Here is a 17875-nt window from a genome sequence, read left to right as displayed (position 1 = left end):
AGGCAACAAATAATAGCATGCACATTATATGTTTTTTCCTCCACTAAAAGTTATGTTTTTCTTAGGGCAAAACTTGATAGAAAAACCAAGATTTTTATGAATAACTTGAAGGCAAATTATTACAGCTCACACTTTCATAGCTTCAAAGTATCTCAAAGAAAGTATATACTATTTTTGGTATATTCTATCAAACAAATCTAAGTGAGGAAAAGGATTTTTCAATTTCCCTGTTACTTTTAAGCGTCACCCCAATTAAACATTCCCTTCTTCTAAAGGAAGATAGCATTGGAGTGCTCTTAGCTTAAGCCAAACCCAGTCAGCCTGCAGTTGACATTGGCATCTGCTCATTCACGTCACTTACCTTGGTGTATTGTAGTCCTGTGTTTACTTATCTATCTCCCATGGAGAACTCAGAATTCAGGCCTTATCCTGTTCCTTTATTGTGTACATCATTGTACCCTAGTCAGTTCACAAAGTGTACCACCACATAGGAAGCACACAGAGACATATTTGAAGAATGAGTTAATGAATTATGACTTACTAAATCTGTCTCTCCAGTATGGATACTATTATCATTAAGTTTATAGTAGATGCTTAATAAATTTTTGGCAAAGAAAAGGGGGAAAGAAGGAGGGAAAAAAGCCTCTAGCTGCACTCTGAGTTGAGCATATGAATTCTCTAAAATATCCAAGAAGGAGTACCGCTTTAAAGGAAATCACAGATATCAGCAGCCAGTTTTTCTGTTTTAAGGATATTTGACAATGGTGTCTGAGATGCTAGTGCCTTCTACCAAAATATTCATGGAAAGAGTTAAATAGAAAGTTTGGGCTGGGTGCGGTGGCTCAGGCCTATAACCTCAGCACTTTGGGAGGCCGAGGCAGGTGGATCATTTGAGGTCAGGCCTATAACCTCAGCACTTTGGGAGGCCGAGGCAGGTGGATCATTTGAGGTCAGGAGTTCAAGACCAGCCTGACCAACATGGTGAAACTCAATTGCTAGTAAAAAAAAAAAAATACAAAATTAACCAGGTGTGGTGGCACACACCTGTAATCCCAGCTACATGGGAGGCTGAGGCAGGAGAATTGCTTGAACTCAGGACTTGGAGGTTGCAGTGAGCCAAGATCACGCCATTGCACTCTAGCCTGGGCAACAAGAGCAAAACTTCCTCTCAGAAAAAAAAAAAAGTTTGCCTGTGCAATACTTTGTAAGTCTCAGCTCATATTTGGCCATTGAACCTGCTCCAATGTTGAGAACTACCATGTTGTTGCAGCCAGGTGTTTGGCTGCATCAAGGCCATTTTGTTTTCCTCTGTCCCGTGTCTTCTCCTAGTGACATTCCACAGATTGAAAGAGCATGACAGCAGAAACAATGAGTTATCATTGTCCAAAAGAGCCTTGGGCCAAAAGCCACCATTTCAATAAATGAGGAGTCTTCAAGTATTTGAAAATCAGAGGCTGGGCACAGTGGCTCACACCTGTAATCCTAGTGCTTTGGGAGGCTGAGGCGGGTGGATCATGGGCCAGGAGTTCAAGACCAGCCTGGCCAACATGGTGAAACCCCATCTCTACTAAAAATACAAAAAATTAGCCGGGTGTTTTGGCACATGCCTGTACTTGCAGCTATTCAAGAGGCTGAGGCAGGAGAATTGCTTGAACATGGGAGGCGGAGGTTGCAGTGAGCTGAGATCGTGCCACTGCACTCCAGCCTGAGTGACAGAGCAAGACTCTGTCTAAAAAAAAAGAGAGAATCAGGCGACAAGAACATATTAAGAAGGCAGTTTGCACTTGCTGGAGAGCCAGGGAGTCAGTGTAGGAGGAGGTGATAGGTGGAGAGGAGTTTATTTTTCTTCTTTTCAAAGGCATCCATATCCAGTCTTCGCTTCATTGTAAGTTTCTTATAAACATTCACTAGTAATTATTGGATACTTCTTATATTCCACCATGGTTCTTAGTTCTTTACAAATGCTAACTCAGTAGATCCATGTGACGTCATTACAAGTGTGCTAGATACTGCTATTTGCTTAGCCAGTATCCCTTTTCCTCCTTTATTCCACATAAATAAGAACTTCATTTTGCTTTGGGTGTGGTAATATGGCTAGCTAAATTATTGAAATTTCTAGCTTCCCTTTCACGGTCATGAGATGCAGTTCTGTTCAATGACAAAGAGGCAGAGGTTTTGGGAAGGGCTTGCATTACCAAACAATAAGGCAGAGCAGTCTAAGGAAAAGATGTTATGCTTTATCTCTTTTCCTTTCTCTCTGATGTTGCCTGGAATATAAGTATCGGTAGGCATAGAAGCTGTCTTGAGACCATGAGAATAAAAGTCACATATTGCTCCACACATTAAGGATAGTGACACAAAACTATTTTTTAAAGTCTGGAACATGGATGGTCTCCCAGGGCCATTGTTTCATCCCTGGACTGCCTACTCCTGACTTTTTGTTACCCTAGAAAAATAAACACTATTTGCACAAGCCACTGAACTCACATTTGTTACATGCAGCTAAACCTAAATCCTCACTGATCAAGGTAGATACATACCATTTATACTCCTACCTTTCTAGTGAGAAAATAAGGCACAATGAGATTCAGTACATTGGCCAAGATCTCTCAGACAGGATGAGGAGGGCCTAGAATATGCATCCATGCCAGTGGCTCTTAAACCCGTGCTTCCAGCCTCCTGTCTGAGCTTTCTCTCTCTCTCGACTCCTACAGATCCTCAGGGCTTTGGCTCATTTTTTCAAGCAGTCATCCCTGTTTCCTGGTTCTAACATAGAGAAAAACAAAGTAGTCATGACAGACTTTACAGCATTTAAAGTCTTAAGATTAGAGAAAACCATTTCAGAAAGAAATTATCTGTGATATTTCTAAGAAACATGAAAGCTTTTAACAAAGTCTTAAACTAATAGCCTTCAGATCTATCTTGCAATGGACTTGGGAGGAGTAAACTGAAAATGTGTGAAAACATCTTTCACTTCCAAGGGCTAAATCCCTGTTTCTCATTAAGACAATGTAGTTCTAAGGCCATGCCGGGAGAGCTGTGACTTAGTTGTCAATCTTCAACCATCATGCTCTCAATCTTTTCTCTCCTAGCAAAGCTTTAAGTGGAGATGCGTATGTTCTACCTCTTGATATAAATTGTTTTAATTGCTTATTAAGGTTTAAAATGTACAACTGTGAAAGCAAGAAGAATGCAAATTTCCTGTCAGCATTCTTTCTTCCGAGAAAGCTCCCAGCAAGTTTAGCAGCCATAGAGATTTAACTTTATCAAATGTAACATGGGAAGGGGAGAACAGCCAATATATCTAAGACCTGGAAATAGGCTTAATCCACCCACTGACCCTGGGAAGCATTCTAGAGAGTGGTCATTTGGCCATTTTAATAACAGTCTTGCAATGTAAATGCCAAATTTCTGAGCACTAGAATTAATTCTAAGTGAATCTGTCAGAAATACCTTAGAGTAACATTTCCAAAGGCTCTAATAGTCAAATTTAGGAAATATTATATTTTGAAGAAATTCACAATGTGTATTAGTGTATTAAAGACTCTGAAAGTTTCTGCAACAAAGGGACCAGTTTGGAATCATTCAATACATTTAAATACACTTTGGGGAAATATTATCCCACACGGAAATTGGAAATATCTTTACCTTACCAGGTTAATGCTTACATTTATACGTTTATAATTTTCCGTGACTCTCATCCCAACTCATAAAGCCTTTAGATATGTAGGAATGTTGAGTCAATTACAGTCAGTCTTCGTTTTTGGCAGATTCCATATCTGCAGATTTGCTAAGTCACTAAAATGTATTTGTAATCCAAAAATCAATATTCAGAGTGCTTTGTGCTCAGACAAGCACAGAGAGGCAAAAACTTTGTCACCCAACATGCATGTTCCCAGCTGGGGTTGAATGTTCTGCCATGTTTCAACTCTCATACTGCAAATGAGTGTTCTTTTCTCCAAATAGCAAATGCCACATTTTTCACAATTTTGTGGTTTTTGTTGGTGATTTAGCTGTTCAAAATGTCCCCCAAACCTCCTAGTGCTAAAGTTCTGTCTAGTGTTCCTAAGGGCAAGAAGGCTGTGATGTGTTTTACATAGAAAATATGTATGTTAGATTAGCTTCATTCAGGCATAAGTTATAGTACTATTGGCATATATGGATATACATATAGTATATTATGTATTTTTAAACATATGTATATATTTATATAAAATATATATGACAGTAGCACTGTAACTCATGATGGAATGCCTATATTTTATTAATATATAATATTAATGAATCAACTATATGTCCAATAAGCTGTCTTTAAACAGACACATTTAAAACAAGGCTATGTATTGGTTGGTTGACAAAAATATGACTAGAGGCTCACAGGAACCTACCCTTGTATTTCCCCTGGGAGCAGGTGTTCAAGATTGGCAAATTCAGTGTTGATGATAACTTTATAGAACATAGCTCCTAGAAATAATGAGAACTGACTGTCTCTTGTTAATAAGTTTTAAATTTTCTTCAACACATAAGAACAAGGAACCAATAGGAAAACTTTATATGCGTCACTTTTTGTCTTCGGGAACTTACAGTTTAAGAATAGCTGAATAGAATCAAAAGTATAACATTTACTGAGCACTCACTAAGTGCTAGGCACTGTTTTAAGTTCTTCACATGTATACATCATTAAATCCTTAGAATAACTTGTGGAGTAGAAACACTTTATTGTCTATATTTAACCTAAGGAAACTGAAACATAGAGAAGTTAAGCAACCTGATCATACTCACACATGGTTTTTTCTTTTTTAAAAAAAAGTTTAGAAACATCTGGTGAGTGTTAATGTTAGATCATCTGCTTTGTACAAGATAATGAGCTGTTTGCTCCCTATTTTCTGACCTACAAATGGCTACTGAGGATCTCTCTTGTAGACCCTTCCACTTTGGCTTCCTTGATTTTCTCCCCTCTATAACAGCCTGAGTTAATTAATTAGGTCATTCACTACTCAACTCTCCTGAGCTTCTAAGACCCGCAGGATGAAGTGCAAGCTCTGGAAACTTATTTTTAATCTGATCATATCACACTAAACTCAACAACTCCCGGCAGTCAGGAGGCTAGAGAGGTAGTCTTGGAGTGAACAATTTGGACACCATGATAGGATGCTATGCAGCCTCGTTGTTAGCTAGCTTTATGAGTGGATATGCCATTTCTCTCTGGTTCCTATATCAAACAGTTTGAGTGTTGGAACTGTATCTCACCCTTCAGGATAGTACTCTCCCCTTCTCTCATCTTCCTAGTACAGCTGAAACAGTATCTTGCACACAGCAGGTGTGCTAATGAGTAATTGTTTATTAAACAATACAGTATATTCTAGGAAGAAGTAAACAAATAACAGCACATCTGAAACCACTATGGTACTTGTATACTTATACATAAATTTTATTCTATAAAATAGGTAAGTTCTGGGAGGAAAAAAAAGTGTATGTGGATTGATTTTTATAAATTTTCATTTCCAGTAAATAACTTTAAAATAAAGGAATTATAATCCTTGAGTAATGTACAATATTTTTGTAGTGGTAAAATTTATTCCCACATCCCAGATCTGCTTTCTACGTATAATTTAACTTTCATATGTATCCAGAGCTCTAAGTTTTAAGAGTGAAAATACTCTACGAAGCCTCTGTGGCCTGTGGCACAATATCAAGTAGTCTAATACACACTTCTACTTTGAGCCCAAGAAGGAGAAAAGGAGGCAAAAAGGTTATTTGAGAAAAGGGTTATTTGGGAAATTGTTAGGTAATTTCCCAAACTGGATGAAAACTAAACTCACAGATCCAAGAATCTCAATTAGTCTCTGGCAGAATAAGCACACACACAAAAAAATTACTAGGGGTTATTACAATCAAATTGCCGAAAACCAGTGATAAAGAGATTTGAATGTCTCACTTTTAATTGCTGGTCTTCAGTATTTGTTCATCTGTAAAATGGGTAAAATTATCCACTTTGTTGGGGTTTTTTAATTATTGGAAGGCTAAGTAAAGCAAACAACATGTATTTAGGAAGGCCCCTATAACATAGCGATTCTCAACAAAGGTTTGGCAATCCAACAGCTCGGGTTCAAAGCTCAGCTCTGCCACTGAGGGATCTTTGGCTGTACATAAACTCTCTGTGCTTCTGTTTTCTCACTGATAAAATGGAATTATGTAACAATCCTACTAGTCGTGAGAGTTAAATGATGTGAGATGGTGGCTATAAAATATAACAATACCAGAAAATAGCTGGTGTTCAATAAATGATAAAGCTACTATATCATTCATTGAGAAGCAAACAACCATGCTGTAGCACTATTGTGATGCCTTCACCAAGCTGTGCCTGTTGCATCCCAATGTGCCTGTTAGAACTGGTTCTCGGTTCCTTGGATAAATAAAGTGTTCTGCTTTGCTGAAGGAAAAAAATCAAAGGAAGTGAACTTGTAAAACTAGGCAGAATCTAGTTTCCCTTAGGCTGTCTTGAAAGACAATCTATTTCTGCTACCAGCAAATTTTTTTAATAGAATAATGTTTTCATAAGAAGCCCCCCCCCCACCAAGAGTGGAGAAGAAACCTAGAAACTATTAAGTAATATTAATCCATAAATAAAAGAAGAAACAGTGCCCACCGGAACCTACAGCAATTAATTTTGACCTTGTCAGCTCTTGTGAGCTTCAGAATTGTAGGTTTGGTTTGAGTTCTCAGTTAGTATTCATCCATTAGGATAAAATGTCCCCAAGTGAGCAAACAAACAGATGAAAGCATCCCTCCTTGCACAAGAAAAAATGACTACAAATTCACTTAGAGATCTGTCCATCATTCTGTTACCAAGCTCCATCTTGCTTTGTTGGACTTGGCATCTTAATAAGACTATTTTATCTGAAAAAGACTAAAGTCGAATTTAGTAAGACCCTGTTTGAGGTGTCATTTTGGGTTGGTATCATTTCATATCATCACAGGGCAAAAAGGTTTGGATCAACATCTCGCTTCCTGCTGACTTTACTGACAGCACTGAGAATCTCATCTCAGAGGAGTGGATGTGAATGCACTTATTGACAACATGTAAATAAGAGAAGATTAGTGGTTTTGCTAGTGAAATAAAAACACCTTGACTTTCAAAAAGCCTGTTTGAAACTGACTGTTCGTGACTGTATACAATTGACACTTGGAGTTATTCCATCTTCCCGTAAAGTATAAGCAAACTGTCTTACCAAGATTCTTTTGGTTGCAAGTAATTAATAGAAACTCATGTTTACTAATGAAAAAAATGCATGTGTTAAAAACTTGCTGAATGTGGGAGAGACTGAACCTGTCAAGTAACTGCAGCCAGAACTGGAAATTCAACCAGAATTCAGGCTGTCCTCTTTCTCTCTCTGTTTTTCTTCTCTGCTTCAGTTTATCTCAGTGTTCTTTGTTTTCTCTTTACTGACCAGTTTTCCACCTTTTCCTTGCACATGGCAGGTGTCTGACCTCGCTCCCCCAGTTACATTCCACAGGCAGAAATTAATAGGTTGTCTCTGAATCCCAACTCCAAGCTACTAGGGGTGAAATCTCACACTCAACTCAGGTCAGATATACTCTGGTAGTCTAATAAGCATGTCAATGTGTAGACACAGTCTGGGGTGGAAGATTGTGTGACATGTTCATGAGATATCTGAGCTCCACTTCTGTGAGGAATTAAGGGGCTGTTCTCAGAGAAGGGAGATATTTAGTAGATACTCGCCAAAACATATATTTGTGCATATTAATAACAGCTACGAAAGAAGATAATGTCTATGTCCAGCAAACAATTCAATTCTTATACTCCCCCAAAATCACCTTATATGAGGAAGAGGCTCCCACAGACAACACTGGCCCAGCCTTAGAGAGACTGTGCGTAAACAGGTGACTTGAAAGAGGCCAGATCTGTGATCATTAAGAAAACACAGGCCAGACGCAGTGGCTCACGCCTGTAATCCCAGAACTTTGGGAGGCCGAGGTAGGTGGATCACGAGGTCAGGAGATCGAGACTATCCTGGCTAACACGGTGAAACCGCATCTCTACTAAAAATACAAAAAAATTAGCCGGGCGTGGTGGTGGGCTCCTGTAGTCCCAGCTACTAGGGAGGCTGAGGCCGGAAAATGGCGTGAACCCGGAAGGGGGAGCTTGCAGTGAGCCGAGATTGCGCCACTGCACTCCAGCCTGAGTGACAGAAAGAGACTCCTACAAAAAAAAAAACAAAAAAACAAAACACACTGAGAAAACAACTTAAGGCTCTGGGTCTCCTATTCTTTTCAATGGTCAAAACAACAGTATTTTTACAAAAGTCTTTCTACAGTTAGTGGGAATTTGAGCTCAAACCTAAATATTAGCAAAGATAAAACTTTATGTAGAACTTTGTACCTTTTATTTTTAAAGCATTAAAATTTGTAGCTAAGCTGAAGTCTGTTTAAAGTGTAATGAAACAAGCTATTCCTTTGAGGTAATACCTTGGGAATACGCAAAGGAGTTGATAAAGCCGAAAGGCATTTTCACCTTGATGTGTTGACTTGATGGTAAATATAAACCTTCAGGATGTTGTATATTTCTTGTAATTATTTTATCATCTGCCTCTCCCTCATATTTTTATCCTGAACTCATTCAGAATGGACTGGCTCTTCACTTTCCTTGGAACTTCTCATTTTCCACAGCACCTATGATGAATTCCCAGTCTCTCAAATAAAGTAGATTTTAAAAATCATTTATGTAAAATAAAACATACATTTTAGAGTTGTAGATGGAGATATACGAGGATAAAATTGCATGAGGTTTGCCTTGAATACTTTAGCAAAAAAAACAAAAAAGAAAAAGTATTTATATAGCTAATATGGTCTAAATAATAGATATTTGGATGTGTATTGTACTATACTCTCTACTTTTGTAGACATTTTAAATACTTAATAATACTAAGATAGTTTAACATTTTATTAATAAAAATATGATGTCTAGTGTAGCTATTCTTCTCATGTTGGAAGCCCTCCTTCACACCCCTGGCCTTGTGGTGTTGAGCTTCTCTTTGAAAATCTAAGTCAGTCCATTCCATCTTGGGACAACTATGACTATTTTTTATGGTGTTAAAACTTATTTATTTCAGGCATTGATAACCCCATATTTATGCATCTTCTACCTGGAAGTCATTCAAATATCTATTGGAAAAAATGGTATAAGAATTACTGCTAGTTTTCTTTAATGAAATAATGAAATAATTATGTTTTTAAAATGTTCTTCTTAGAGAAGCATTTTTAATGTTCATCTCATTTCGAGTATTTAGATATAAAAGGATGTGATATCTGGGATTTGTTTTAAAATAATTCAGAAAAAAGTTATTTTGGGGGAAGATTAAAAATAAGAAGTTGATAACTGTTAAAATTGTAAAGGTGAACTGTCGGTTATTATATTGTTCTCACAGCTTTTTTTTGTTTTTTTTTTTGAGACGGAGTCTCACTCTGTCGCCCAGGCTGGAGTGCAGTGGCACAATCTCAGCTCACTGCAGGCTCCGCCTCCCGGGTTCACACCATTCTCCTGCCTCAGCCTCCCTGGGGTAGCTTAGACTACAGGTGCCCACCACCGTGCCCGGCTAATTTTTTGTACTTTTTTAGTAGAGACGGGGTTTCACCATGTTAGCCATCATAGTCTCGATTTCCTGACCTCGTGATCCACCCGCCTTGGCCTCCCAAAGTGCTGGGATTAGAGGTGTGAGCCACCACGCTCAGCCTTTTTAAAATGATGTTCACCAAGAATTAAGGATGCTCTTTTTTTTTTTTCTTTTTCTTTTTCTGAGATGGAGTCTCGCTCTGTCGCCCAGGCTGGAGTGAAGTGGCGTGATCTCGGTTCACTGCAAGCTCGGTCTCCCGGGTTCATGCCATTCTCCTGCCTCAGCCTCCCGAGTAGCTGGGACCACAGGTGCCCGCCACCACACCTGGCTAATTTTTTGTATTTTTAGTAGAGACAGGGTTTCACCGTGTTAGCCAGGATGGTCTCGATCTCTTGACCTCGTGATCCGCCTGCCTCAGCCTCCCAAAGTGCTGGGATTACAGGCATGAGCCACTGCTCCCGGCTGTTCTCACAAGTTTTGTGTATGTTTTAAAGTTTTTTTTCCCACAAAATTAATTCTTAAAAGGCTATATATGTTTTTGCATATATTTGCAAAGATTATATGAGACGTGTTTCCAAAAATATGTTTTATAAATTCTTGCTATATGTTTATTTTAAATGAATATTTGATAATATTTTCCTTTATTTAGGTTCACACTCTCAGTAGTCATGTACTTTGTTGTTATTTATTTCCCCATGGTCTCTGAGAGTACTCTGATATTCTGGCCCCTTGTGGGAGATGGCATTTCTATTCTGTCCCAAACTCAACCCTCCAACCACCTCACTGTACAAGATAGTAACTGTGCTCAAATATCCCAATTATATTCTAAATTGGTCACACACAAAAGCTGTCAAATGGAAAATATTGAAGTGATGTCAGTAGAAATAGTAAAGTAAGATCCTCTGAAAATCCTTTCCTCCATAAAAGCAAAGAGAATAGTAGAAATAGTCAAGATCAATTTTTAATAAATTTTTACATTAACCAAGGAGTTACAACACTCTGGAGAGAATCTGTTCAAGAAAAACAGCCAAGTGTCAGTAAAACAACATGCTTTATGGCATTTTAACTTGTCCTATTTCCATTCTTTCTTCTACATTTTCACAGGAGATTTAAAAACCAACATTCTCACAATCGTGGTGAAAACAAGCAGCCTAGCAGCCACTGAAGGTGAAAGAAAAGAGTTGAAGTTTCTCCAAAATCCTATTTACAGAGAATTGTCATTATTTAACCTGTCTAGCATTTTCCTGGCAAACCCATATGCATGGCTTGTCCTTATTTGACCTAACTCAGGGCTTTGCCAATTGGACAACGGAACAGACTTTTGCCGAGAGGTGCTTGTTAAAAAATAATAATAATAGGTGCAACTGTTTAATGCTGCATCTGCTTAAGGCAATGATAACAGTTGGGGAAAACAGCAGGCTGACTTTAAAAAGTAAAATCAAAAGCTAGAGAAGGAGATGTCTATAAAGAGCTTTAAAAAACTCCCACATTTTCCTGGGACTCTAGAAGACCACACATGTGTCGGGTTGTGTGCGTGCCCGGAGCTGTGTGCATGCTTAGGGAAGATCTGCCAAGGCCTTAAGTATTCACCCAAGGCTGAACTTGAGGCTCTTGTCAGGCAGTAGGTGAAGGATAAGGCAGAGCAGTAAACTGCCTTATCCTAGTGTGGAAGGTGTGCCCCAACATACACACAGGACCCTTTAGCAATAACTGGGAGACTCACTGGTCTTATGCATTTAAGGAAATCTCTGTCCAGAGAGTAGATGACCATTAGAGCAAATGAGCAAAGATATTAGTGGCCATAGATACTAAATATAGACTTTACTGAATTATTTCAGAAAAGTCACTAAATAAACAGGGGCAACAGCAACAATAACAAAAACCCTAAAGAGGTTGGATAATATGACTTTTAGAATTGCCACACTATATTGTTTAAAATGTCCAGTTTTAAATAACGAACTTAGAGACGTACAATAAATCAGAAATGATGGCACGTACAGAGGGGGAGCATCAGTCAATGAAAACTATCCTTAAGGCAGTCTAAGAGTTGGACCTACTAGACAAAGACATGAAATCAGCTATTTTAAATATGTACAAAGAATTGAAGGAAAATATGAATAAAAGACCAAAGGAAAATATGAAAAGGATAGCTTACCAAATAGAAAATATCGATAAAGTATCATTGAACTTGAAGGCAAAAGTTGGAAATCATCCAGCCAAAGGAGCAAAAAGAATTAAAAAAGAGTGAAGATAGTTTAAGTAATTTATGGGACACCGTCAAGCAAAACAATATATACATTATGGTAGTTCAAGACGAAGAAGACAAAGAAGAGAAGAAAGCTCACTCAAAGAAATAATGCCTGAAAACTTCCCAGACCTAGCTAAAGAAATGGTCACCCAGATTCTGGAAGCCCAAAGGATACCAAATAAATTGAGCCCAAAGAAATCCACATAAATACACATTATAATAAAGTTGTTAAAAGTTAAAAAATTTTGGAAGCAGCAAAAGCAGGCACCTGTCACAAACGAGGGAACCATTATAAGGCTATGAGTGGATTTTTCAGCAGCTACTTTGCAGGCAAGAAGAGAGCAAAATTATATATTTAGTGCTAGAAGAAAAAAAAAACTGTCAACCAAGAAGGATATACCTGGCAAAACTGCTCTTCAAAAATGAAAGGGAGATAAAGACTTTCTCAAATAAAAACTGAGGAATTTCATCACCACTAGGTCTGCTTTACAAAAACTGCTGAACGTAGTTCTTCCATTTTAAACAAAAGGATGCTAAACTGCAACGTGAGAGCATAAGAAAGTATGAAATTCATTTGTAAACATTAACTTTGTTTAACTTAAAATCAACTGAGGCCGGGCGTGGTGGCTCACGCTTGTAATCCCAGCACTTTGGGAGGCCGAGGGGGGTGGATCACGAGGTCAGGAGATCGAGACCACGGTGAAACCCCATCTCTACCAAAAATATAAAAAATTAGCCGGGCGTGGTCGTGGGCGCCTGTAGTCCCAGCTACTCGGAGAGGCTGAGGCAGGAGAATGGCGTGAACCTGGGAGGCGGAGCTTGCAGTGAGCCGAGATTGCACCACTGCACTCCAGCCTGAGCGACAGAGCAAGACTCTGTCTCAAAAAAAAAAAAAAAAATCAACTGAGTTGGGACCTTAAATTAATTAGGTCAGCAAAATCTCTTCATCTTTGCCATATAACATAACCTAATTATGGGAATAAAATCCCATCATATTCACAGCTCCTTCTCACAATCAGGAAGAGATTATATAGGGTGTATAAACTAGGTGCCAGAATCCTGGGGACAATCTTAAAATTCTTTCTGCCCTGATCTGGCATAAGAGAAGTGCTGAGTATAAAGTACTTACGGTTATTATTAATGATATTACTGTTATTACTATTGTTATGACTAGTCCATGTTAAAATTTGTTCCCAACACTACTTGTGTGCTTTCAGTACTTGGTGCACTGGAGGGAACTGATAGTATATTATAACGTTTAAATTCAAGCAGAATAGTAGCCTGTGTTTACAAAATGGAAGAAGAGGAAATTCCATCCATATTACATAATTCAATAGAGTCATGTGTCACTTAGTGACAGAAATACTTTCTGAGAAAAGCATCATTAGGCAATTTTGTTGTACAGACACTCTGTAGTGTACAGTATTTACACAAACCTAGATGATATATCCTAATTTCATACACCTAAGCCTATTGCTTCTAGACTAGAAACTTGTACAGCATGTTACTATACTGAATACTGTAGGCAATTGTGACACAAATCACTAGATGAAAGAAAATTTTAAGCTTCATTATAATCTCATGGGACAACCATGGTCTGGTCTATACTCTCCATCATTGACCAAAATGTTGTTATGCAGTGCATGACTGTAGTTGTGTTTTAGAGAAAACTGTGGAAAACTAATTATATATAACTGAAATTTTCAAGCTGACTTCTTATTTGAGCTGACGTAGTTAGGAAGGAAAAAATGTAGCCCTGGATGTAGTAAAACTATCTGGGGCCCATACTAACCATTCTGTTTACAAACCAACCTTTTTAATGTAATATTGGTATGTTCTCTTTAGGATGTAGCAAAACAGGGGCAACAGAATATCATACAGACTCGGCTGGTGGCAGGAAAAGAAAACATTACAAGGATCCCCAAATTGTGTGTGTTTAAGGAGTGAATTCCTTAAGTTCAGAATTCTGCACGTGAAGGTATCCAAGATAGATTTTTTTTAAGTGGAGGTGAAAGACAGCAACAATGCTTTTTAATCTTCTGAACTTCTCCACAAACCAGACAGAAGAACTAAACTAGAATAAAAAAATCAAAGAAAATATCCCCAACAAAATATTCCCAACAGAACTTAGTAACAAGATATTCCCACAATGAACAAACCAATTCAAGACAGCTACCTGACTCATGTAGTAACAATATCTGATGGGAGAAACCAGTGGGAAGGCCACTGATCTTTCCACAGTTTTGAAAAGAGAGGAACCCAAAATCACAACAGATACTAATTAGAAAATTCAGCCCATTAAGTAACACGAGTTGAACAAAGAGTTTTCCAGGTTCCAATTTAACAATGGGTATAAGGGAACTGCTACAAAATTAGCTCTAATGATACTGGGGCAGTCTGGAATGTGTAAACCTTCAAAGCTGACAAATTCAAATTCTTTTCCAAGACAGAGTTCCTACCATTGACATTTGTGGCTTTCTGCACTTTGTGGAAGAAGCAATGTAAACTACAATTCAAGAATAGCCATCAGGAAGTGTAGGCTCTCTCTTGCTGAAAAAAAAAAAAATATTGGGAATAGTGTCCAAACTAAGCAGGATAGAAACAATAGAGTCAAAAATTGGAAGATCCAGATTAAAGTGGGAGTAGAGAATAGAGGGAGTAGATTTCAGGAAATCCATCGCCATAGTTATTATAAACTTTGTGAAAATAATAAAAGAACAAACTCTAGAGACATGAGGCTATGAAAGCTTCCCTGGACCAATTTTTTTTTCTAAAATAATGCAAAAGCTTATTTCATTTGAAAATGATTTTTAAAAAACAGATAATGGACAAGTCATATAAAAAGTTACTATAAGAAAAAAAAGTGAATGATGAGAAAGAAGACATGTCTACAGGCAAAGAAAGCACACCAGAAAGTGTGTTCACTACACATATGAAAAACTGTAACCAAATATGTCCAATTGAAAAAGAGCAAGAGAGAGAGAGAGAGAGAGACAGAGAGAGAGAGACAGATAGACAGGCAGACAGACAGACAGAGAGAGACAGCATTTTGAGAAAAGAACTCACATAAGACCTGGAAAGAAACTCAGAATTCAGGTGATCATAGAAAATGGAGATTTGAAAAGGAAGCTGGCAGAGTTAAAGAAAGAATTAAAAATGAATGAAAAAATTATTGTATAAATGTATAGTAGAAGAAATTTAATTTTGTATACATTAAATTTTACACAAGAAAATAATAGATAATTTTATTTAAAAATTATTTTAAGAGAAATAGAAATTGAGGAAGGAACAAAATGTTTTAAATAGGAAATAAATTAAGAAATTAAAAATAAGGATTAATAAAGAAAATAATAGAGAAGATAGGCAAAGAAGATCCAACTTACCCATAATAGCAACTTCCAAAGATAACTGAGGAAATGGGGCAGAACAAGTGCTTAAAATTATAGTTCAAGAAAACTTTATTGAAATAAAAGATTACTTGAAACTACATAGTAAATGGCCACACTGCATGCCAGAGAACACCAGCCCCAAATAGCAAATACCAGTACATATTCTAATAAAATTACAAGACTTTAAAGAAAAGAGTAAATCCTTTGGGCACCAAGGAAAAGACAAAGTTCCATTTATAATGGAAAGAAAATCATATTGTTATCAGACTTTTTATACTTCTCAGACCCTTTATATAAAAAGGTTAAAGAGTAGTACATTTAAGATGTTCAAATTAAAAAATTAAGGCACAGCTTTTTATATCCAGTCAAACAAATTTTAAGATGTGAAGACACAGACCAGCTGCTATGATCATGCAGAAATTCAGGAAATTTTGTCTAATGAGATCTTCCTAAGGAATCTTCTAGAGAACAAGCTTCAGCCTGAAAGACTGTTGACATAAGTATTAGTGACTCCTTCTCTGTGTGTAGAAAGGAAGCTGATACATATATCAGTAACGTCTGTCAGGAGAGGAAGGCTCCCTGCTGCTTGGACTGTAGTTTTTCCCAGTCTTTTTCCAGATGATTACAAACCTCCAGAGAACTCCCCTATAATCCATCAACACATTCTTGCAATGAATTGGAAAGAAGCAGGGATTGGCTCTCACAATCTTAGTCTGTTCTTTAGAAGTTATTTCAGTAATAGTAAGGCTGCTATAACAAACTACACTAACTGGGTAGCTTATAAGTCACAGAAATTTATTTTCTGTTGGCAGCTGGGGAGTACAAGATCAAGATGTCAGCATATTCAATGTCTGGTGAGGGCCCACTTTCTCATAGATGGCACCTTTTTGCTGTAGCCTTACATGGTGGAATGGACAAGGCATGTCTCCCAGGCCTCTTTTATAAGGGCACTAATTCCATTCATGAAAGCTCCACCCTCATGGTTTCATCACCTCCCAAAGACCCAACTCCTAATATTATCACATTGGTGGTTAGGTTTAAGCATATAAACTTTTGGGGGGGATAAAAACATTCAGACCATAGCACTTACAAAGTCACATTATTCCCTAGTCTTTATTCACTTTAATGACTTCATTACCAAAATTTACAAAACAATATGGAGCTTTCCAAGTAACCACATGCAGGCACCTGTATGTTAAATTGCCTTCTGCCATAATAAATGAAATAATTCTGAAATAGACTTAAACTATAACATGAAAATTTGCTAGATTTAAAAGATAAATGTGAATTATTTACCATTCAATACATTTTAAAAATTATTTCTCTAATGGGCACATAATCCTTCTGCCCAATAAGCAATTTTGTCATTTAGAGTTTATACCTCAATATTTGAACTTTTGAGAGTTTCTAGTCTGAACATATCCTTCAAGAAAAAATATCCATATACAATGAAGAAAAAAATCCACTTGGAAAGAATATTTATATGAAGATTAAGATATTCCCCATCTTGCAAAGTCTGTGGGAACTATTACTGAAGTAAGTTCTAAAGAAATGCGTTAAGGCTTAGGGTGCCCTATGTGCTGATAGAGATAGGCATCATTCATATTACTTGAGAATTCTCATTTCCATATACAGCAAGCCAAGGAAATGAACACAACTTTGATTGATTGTTCCAGGAAAAGAATGTGCAATATGGTACGAGCACATTTTGTTGTGTTTTGTTTTTTTCTTTTTCTAAATAGAAAGCTTCTGAGAAAGCTACAATGAGAGAGAATTCTGGGATTTTCTTTTTTTTATTATTATTATTATACTTTAAGTTCTGGGATACATGTGCAGAACATGCAGGTTTGTTACATGGGTATACATGTGCCATGGTGGTTTGCTGCATCCGTCAACCTGTCATCTACATTAGGTATTTCTCCTAATGCTATCCCTCCACTATTCCCCAACCCCCGACAGACCCTGGTGTGTGATGTTCCCCTCCCTGTGTCTGTGTGTTCTCATTGTTCAACTCCCGCTTATGAGTGAGAACGTGTGGTGTTTGGTTTTCTGTTCCTGTGTTAGTTTACTAAGAATGATGGTTTCCAGCTTCATCCATGTCCCTGCAAACGACATGAACTCATCCTTTTTTTATGGCTGCATAGTATACCGTGGTGTGTATGTGCCACATTTTCTTTATCCAGTCTTTCATTGATGGGCATTTGGGTTGGTTCCAAGTCTTTGCTATTGTGAACAGTGCTGCAATAAACATATATGTGCATGTGTCTTTATAGTACAATGATTTATAATCCTCTAGGTATATACCCAGTAATGGGATTGCTGGGTCAAATGGTATTTCTAGTTCTAGGTCCTTGAGGAATTGCCACACTGTCTACCACACTGGTTGAACTTTTTTCATATGTTTGTCGGCTGCATAAATGTCTTCTTTTGAGAATTGTCTGTTCATTTCCTTTGCCCACTGTTTGATGGGGTTGTTTGTTCTTTTCTTGTAAATCTGTTTAAGTTCTTCGTAGATTCCTTATATTAACCCTTTGTCAGATGGATAGATTGCAAAAATTTTCTCCCATTCTGTAGGTTGCCTGTTCACTCTGATGATAGTTTCT

Source organism: Symphalangus syndactylus, chromosome 3 (genome assembly GCF_028878055.3).
Source record: "Symphalangus syndactylus isolate Jambi chromosome 3, NHGRI_mSymSyn1-v2.1_pri, whole genome shotgun sequence".
Classification (NCBI taxonomy): Eukaryota; Metazoa; Chordata; class Mammalia; order Primates; family Hylobatidae; genus Symphalangus; species Symphalangus syndactylus.
The sequence above is the reverse complement of the archived record's forward strand: the minus strand, read 5'-3'. Positions refer to the sequence as shown.